Source organism: Grammomys surdaster, unplaced genomic scaffold (assembly GCF_004785775.1).
Source record: "Grammomys surdaster isolate TR1022 unplaced genomic scaffold, NIH_TR_1.0 126028, whole genome shotgun sequence".
NCBI classification, from domain to species: Eukaryota; Metazoa; Chordata; class Mammalia; order Rodentia; family Muridae; genus Grammomys; species Grammomys surdaster.
The window spans coordinates 5,124,867-5,132,943 of record NW_021620841.1 but is presented as its reverse complement, the minus strand read 5'-3'; positions in this window follow the sequence as shown (position 1 = coordinate 5,132,943).

The window sequence follows — 8,077 nt, the reverse complement described above, 5'->3', positions numbered from 1 at the left end:
ATCTTTGACGCACAGTGCCTTTTTATATTGGTGATGACTACTTTGTCTACTTTTTTTCATTGGTGGTGCTCTTAGTTATAAATGTAGTTTTGTCGGCCTGATTTAACTGTCATCTTGGAGGCTTACTGCTGAATAAGCTCACCCTTTCTGGTTCTTTCTGAACTCTGGCTGGCTGGTTCAACTCACCGGTTCTGGATCAAACTCCTCTCTAAGCTGAGCTGATGGATTCAATCTGACTTCTCTTAGTTTTGTCACTGAATTGCTCTGCTTGGCCTCAAAGTATCTCTGGCAATTTGTTTTACTTATCTGTCTCCTCCTTATTCTCTGGTTTCATCTACCTCTTCTGACTTGCACTGACCAACATGAACTCACTAAGGAACTCAACTCCATTGCACTGCGCACGGTACACTGACTAACAAATGACTGACTCAACTGACTGACTGTCTCTCCCTGCACTGCTCTTAAATAGACTCTCTTTCCTGTGCTGTTCTCCTGAGAGTTGGGTGCATCCTATCTCTGACTAATTCTGTCGAATCTTCTTCTGATTCATCACTTTGTCTGCCCCTCAATTAGACAGCACTTTCAAACATGGCTGCCTCTTTCAGGAAACAAATTTTACCATAAAGGAGTGTACTAAGGGTGTGTCTGTACTCTAGCCAGAGTAATTAGTGTGTCTGCATTCTAACTGGATCATATTGACCTAAGCCTTTGCATATAATCTCTTGCCAGAGCAGCTGTGTTGCTGGATTAAATTTCCATTATACTTAGTGTTATATATCAAAAGTATTACAAAATATACTCATGAAGGTTTATCTTTTTTCAAAAATATATGTAGTTCTGTCTAATTTTTAAGCGTTTAGTGCATTTTGAGTTGCACTTCATCGAAAGTATAACTTATTCTTTCTTACATGAAAATCCAGCTATTCCTGTACCAGTTACACAAAAGATTAGATTTCTTTTCTCAATGAATGGTCTTGATACCATTGCAAAACATCAGTTGATCGTATATAATTGATTCACTTACACACAGCTACCTTATTGATGCCATTGTGACAGGTTTCCTGTATATGATTCATCACTTTTTAATTTACATAGTACTCTTTGGCTATTCAAGGTTACTTGCAATAATGTATTAGTTTTAATATCATATTTTCATTTCTCCATCAAAGGCCATTGGCCCTCTTTTAATTGGATAACCTTGAAGTTACTATGTAATCAAGGAAGAGTTTGAACTTCTGATCCTCCTGCCTGGACCTTCTGGTTGCTGGGATTAGAGGTGTATGCTTTCTAGACATACTTCACTCAAGCTCAGCAAGGATTGGACCCACTAAACTCTAGCCCCAAACTGAGGCCATTGGCTTTTGGAAAAGAGACATTATGGGATGTATATATTAAGCCAGTGGTGTCATTTCATCAGTATTAAAATTTCCAATTAATAAACATGGAAAGCCTTTTCATTTATTTAAGAATTTTAAATTTTCTTGTAGTGAACTCTTTATAGTTTTAGTGTACGTGATTTATATCTTTCTTTTAAAATTTCTTTGAATATTTTATTTTTGTGGTTCTATTATAAATCAAATTATTTTCTATTACTCTCTCTATAGGCTCATCATTAATGATATATGGAAGTATAATTGATATTTATGTGTATATGAAGAGTCTTTGTAAAGTCATTACTTCACTACTTATTGTGGATTCCATAAAGCTTTTCATATTTTTTAGATTATTTAGTCTGAGAAGAAAAGTGGTTTTATTTCTGTTCAAATTTGTTAGCTATCTATTTGTTTATCTGAGTAAATGCTGTTTCCATATTTCTAGTACAGCTATGAATAGGGTTGAAAAGGGGACATTATGGCATATTGACTAACTTTATAAAATGACATTGCATTTTCAAAGTGCGATTTATGTATCAGTTGAGGTGATTGTGTGGCTATCTTAGTTAGGGTTTTACTGCTGTGAACAGACACCCTGACCAAGGCAACTCTTATAAGAACAATATTTAATTGAGGCTGGCTTATGGGTTCAGAGGTTCAATCCATTATCATCAAGGCAGGAGCATGACAGTGTCCAGCCAGGTATGGAGCAGGACGAGCTGAGAGTTCTACATCTTCATCTGAAGGCTGGTAGTGGAAAACTGGCTTCCAGGCAGCTATGAGTAGGGGCTTAAAGCCCATGCCCACAGAGTCACACCTCCAAATAGTGCTACTCCCTGAGCCAAGCATATACAGACCATCACAGTAGCTTTCTTGTTATGTATATTTTGATCTTCTTTCATTGGGGAAGCATGAGGTGTTGCCTTTTCTGTGTGGAATCCATGTGCATTTCTGGAATAAATCTTCCTAAATTGTGCTTTATTTCTCATTTGGTTAGGGTGTATAATCTTTTCAGTATGCTGCTACGTTACCTTTGCTACTATATTTCACAGGACTTTGTTCATACATGGTAATAATGGCTATTGCCCTTCTTCCGTAGGCTGCTTTGTCTGGTATTCTATCAGACTGACCTCTAAGAATGAATTACAGTGTTCTCATCCTCCTTTCATTTTTGAAAGTGTTTGAAAGGTATTGGAATAGCAGAGTATAATTCTCTTTATAAAAATAAGTTTAGTGATTAAAGTTGATAAGTTTAATCCACTCTGGATAAATACATTATATTGAATTTATATATTTTCTATCACAAATGAGCATCATGATAAAACTAAAGTAGTAACAAATTATGCTGGGGGTGGAGAATAAATTACACATGATCAAAGACCCAGAAACCCACCAACGATAGAAATAGTGGAATGAATAGATAAGTGCGTTGAAACATTCAGAACTGACAGCTAAAAACAAATAAGGCATTGCATGGGGTGACTAAATAGATTATATGAAAAAGTATGAACAAAAAGGAAATAAACCAAATAAAAAGGAACCGGTATGAAAGGCATGGTACAGGAGACATAGAGATTGTCAAATGGATCCAGTTATTTATAAATAAGTTACAAAATACACGTAAGTCCTGATCTAACCATAAGTCTTGGATTTAGTATCTAACTTTAAAAAACAATACCTAATGTATATGTAAAATACCTATTGTATTTATAATTCGAAGAGTGAACAAAAAATTAAAAGACAAAAGGAAGAAAAATGCAATACACGTAGGAATCATGAACATATTTTTATATTCCATTAATTAGAATTTAGACAAAAGGTTTAGGAAATACATGTTACAGCAAAGAAAATAGGCATACCCAACAAGCATATGACATCGTTGCCAATTTTCTCAGAAATAAGAACCATAGAGGTTAACAATTCAAATGTATATGGTTGACATTAAGTAAGACCTTGTGTGAATTCAAATGTGTATGGTTGACATTTACTAAGCAAGACCCATTGACATGAGTTGTTATTTCTTTCTTCAATCCAAGTAAATACCCACATCAATACCTACTTTGCGCTTTTATAAAGAGTAAATCACATAAATTTCAGATCCACAAAATTCCTGATACCAGCTTTTAACCTGGATGTATTCAAGGGAAACTTGTGTAGCTGAAATACAGGGTGCATTTGGAAAAGTAATGTTTGTTGTAAGTTTGTATAATACAAAATATTCAAAATCAGAGCAAAACCCCAGAGTGAAGAGGAACTGGGAGGAGTTCAGGAGAAAGGGGAACCATGATTAAAATATATTTAATGGAAAGTTTTTAAGTAAAAAAAAAAAAAAAAGAAAGCCAAATTTTATATACAATTGAATATAGCACGTGAGTTGCTAGAGAAAAATGAAACCCAAGGACTATTATTTTCACTTTATTTTATTAAATGTTTTATCTGTGTGGTATGCATGTGTATGTACATGCTTGTAGATGGTACATGGGTGTCTGGAGGCTATCATTCTCCTACCTCAAACTTTGTACCAGCATCTCTCATTGAGCATTGAGCTGGCAGTTTTGGCTAGGATGGCTGGCATCTCCCTGTCTCCATACACCCAGCAATGAGTCTGCAGATAGGAACTTCTCCTGTGCCAGGCTTTGTGTAGGTGTTAGAGCAAAATTCAAGTCCTTGTCTTTACATACTAAGTATTTTACCCAGAGCCATCACTCAAGCCCCTTAAATCCAATTTTTTTTTGTTTTTGTACTTTACATTTTATAAGTGTGTAGTGTGTTAGTGTGTGTGTGTGTGTGTGTGTGTGTGTGTGTGTGTGTGTGTGTATACCAGCAATGGATGACAGAGGACAACTTACAAGACACATTTCTTTTGTCATCAGGCTTGGAGACATACAACTTTAACCTGCTGAGTCAGCCATCTTACTAAACCCTACAATTAAACTAAGAAATCTCTCTCTCTCTCTCTCTCTCTCTCTCTCTCTCTCTCTCTCTCTCTCTCTCTTTCATGTGTGTGTGTTGCTTATATGTGTATGCATCTATGTACCTTTATACATATGGCATAATTCTATTTATACAATCTTTGAAAACAAGTACACCTAGCAATGACATTTTTAAATACACATATATACAGATGTGGTAAAGTTGAACCATAGCTAATCCAAAATACGGGATAGTAGCTCACCTGGTGGTACAGGTTGGAAGAAGAAAATGAGTACAAAGATATTTGACAAACAGCCTTTAAAAATGCAAGGTAGACTCACAACTAGCTTTATGTCATTTAATTTGGTTTATACTATTTCATCATGAAATTTCCAAGATTTCTCAGGTCCACGGCCACCACTCCACTTGAACCTCATTCATTAAGAGAGTGACTGGTAAAAGATCCCTGTCCTTGCTTAAATTTTCCTTGGTCAATAAAGATCAGTTGTATCCATCATAATAAAAGTTTTCTGGTTGTTATTGCACAAACTTCCTAAGTTATTAGGTATTTTTGGAGTCTCCAAGAGGAGGACTGGCAGTCCTTGACATAGTCACAGTTATTTTTGGTGCATTTTAAATGTCTGTTGACCTTGTCAAGTCTATGTGGTTGAGATGTGAAAGGTGGAACATTTGCCAGATGTTGCTGTCCGGAAGGTTAGTTAGTATTTCTATTTCTCATTTTTGGTGTAATGTTTGTTTGTTACTTATAATGTTGGTATCCTAATACTTTGGTCTATGCCTCTATCTCTACTTGTCACTGATGTAGGCTTCAGGATACAGTACAACTGTGATCCAGGAGATGCTACAATCAGTGCACATACATAATGTCCTATAACTACCTGGAATGAAAACATGCTTCCAGCAAGCCATCCTGTCATCCAGGTATCTGTCACCTGTGGGATACCATGAATATTCCAAATATTCTTATTGAAATAGGAGCCTATTTTGATCTATATGAGATTTACTTTTTATTTATTACTTTGTTAAGTTAGAGAAAAATAGACCAAGCTGCATTTAAACAAGAAGAAAATTTACAGGATCCAACAGTTTCCAAAAGCAATCCAGAATGAACCAGCTCTTCTTTTCTTTCTTGAATCTGACCATGGACCTCAGCATAATCAAATCATAAAGTGTAGGCCTTCATTGTTATCCTTTATCTACAAATAACAGCATTAAGTCATCCTAGTTTCTTGAGAACTCAGACACTCATCTTGCCTGATGTCTGACCCTCTACAGCTTTGGATAAGTTGATTATTTACTCTATATACTCACATATTTCACGTAACTTGAAGACATCAGTTGAACTATAATTCTCTAAGTTTAGTTGAACAGAAACCCTTACCCTGATTTCAAATGTTGTCCTGGCTTTATTAGTAAGCTAATTTTCACTAGTGTTTTCCTTGGACTACTACATATTCAAAAAATATATCGAATGTTTCCTTTGGTGGCCTTTGCCAGCATTACCTCAAATATACTTTTATTTTGCCTTTGAGATATATCCACCTAAATAATATTTACTTCGCTAACCTCAGCAGCCTGAAACAGTATATTATTTTTTGAGTCACTGTCCTTCTTTTCATTCCCATTATTTTCCCAGCAATGTATTTAAGAAAAGGGTTTTGTAAGGCCACATTGAACGTTGCTAGCTCTTCATTTTCTTTTATCTGTAAATTGTAAAGGATGGTGATTCAGTTGTGGGGCTCTAACTCTGCAGTCACTGGCTCCATCTGACTTCATTTACTTTTCTTTTCTTTCCAATGTGAGGTTTCCTCGCATAAACACCATGGTGTTCCCTCAGAAAATTCATGTATTAAATTCATTTCATTTAGTTCTGACACAGTGAACCTGATTGTTTACATCTTCCTCTACTGATTATCAAATCACTGGCCATCTCTGCATATCCCCCAAAGACATTTCATCCTACCACAGAGACACTGGCTCAATCTTGCTTGTTCAATTCTGCTCCACTCCAAACAGCCAGATAGTGAAAGCAACCTAGATGTCCCTCAAACGATAAATAGATAAAGAAATTGTTGTACATTGACAAAATGAAATATAACTTGGCCATTTTTAAAAAAAAATGAAATCATGACATTCTCAGGTAAATGGATGGAACTAGAAAAATCAACCTGAGTGAAGTAACCCAGACCCAAAAAGACAAATATAGTATGGTTTGTTTATATGTGGATATTAGCTGTTATTTTCAATTATAATCAAGCTACAATTTATAGAAAAAAACAGAGGGTAGGTATGAAGTAAGGGACTAGCAGGGGGGCAGATTTGGTACAGGAAGGTAGTCTTCACCCTACTAAAGGAGAAATGTAAACACCAACCCAGCCACAAAAATTTTGATCTACAATGGTGTCCTATCTGCACGACAATTCTTTAGGAATGGGAAATAGAAGAGATAGTTAGAAATAGATGAGGGGAACTGGAACAGGAGATCAAGTGAAAAAGATGGGGAGGTGCTGGGAGATTTAAGGAATCCAAGGGAAGGCAGGTAAAAGTAAGGACCATTTGAGGAGTAGTAGGGAAATCTAATACAGTAGAAATTTCCTAAAATGGGTGCATATATAAAAGTGATCTAAATAAAATTACCAAACAATGAGAGAAACCGAGCACCAACTGGACATCTCTTGGCACCAAATCAATCTTCCAGTACCGAGATTGGGTTGTATTTAATTGTATTCTTGGTCAAAGGGGTCCCACAGGGACCTCCAAACAACCCAGACTCTGCCAAGACTATCAGTTGCTTACCACATCCTGACAGATGTGCCCTGTTTATAAAGACAATGGCTGTATAATTCACTGGACATGGAGAGGTTGAGATCTGGTACCTCCATAGAGCACCTTTGGTACAGGAAGGTAGTCTTCACTCCACTGAAGGAAAAATGTAAACACCAACCCAGCCACAAAAACTTTGAACTACAATGGTGTCCTATCTGCAAGACAATTGTGTCACAGAGTTTATGGGAGTAACCAATCAATATCTGATTTGACTTAAGATCCATCCCATAATACAGAACTCATACCAAGCACTGCTTGGGAAACTAAAGACCTCTAGGTCAAGAGGAAAGCCAAATATTTTCTAATAAAAACAAAGTTTTGACAAAATGACACCTGGTGACATTCTGCTATACAACTACACTCATTGACTAGTGCTTTGCTCTGCCATCATCGGAGACACTTCCTCCTGTATCAGATGAGAACACATAGACCTACAGCCAGATATTATACAAAGAGTGAGAGAGACCTTGGAACAGTCAGCCCTAAATAGGATGTCTCCATCAAGTTTCTCCCTTGAAGGCTCTGGAAAGCCTGTGAAAGAGGAGGCAGAAAGAGGGTAAGAGCCATAAGGGATGAGAACAGCAACAATACAAGACCCTTTAAATCTACCTGATTGATGCACATATGAATTCACAGAGACTGTGGTAGCATGCACCCCATGGGGTCCTAGAGCTGAAAGAAGAAGGCACAGGCCCTATCCCTAACCTAGAAGGCATCACCAATAGATAACCACTTGTAAATGAGAAGTTAGCTTTCTCTAAGGGAGTCTCACTGGGGAAGCAAACTACTCCTAAGGGTAGGCTGTATGCACAGCAGTAGATGGATAACTTTAAACAAACTCAGTGGTGTCTTTGGATGCTCCTTGTCTCAGAATGTCATATCGGGAGGGCTCTTTCTTTCTTTCTTTCTTTCTTTCTTTCTTTCTTTCTTTCTTTCTTTCTTTC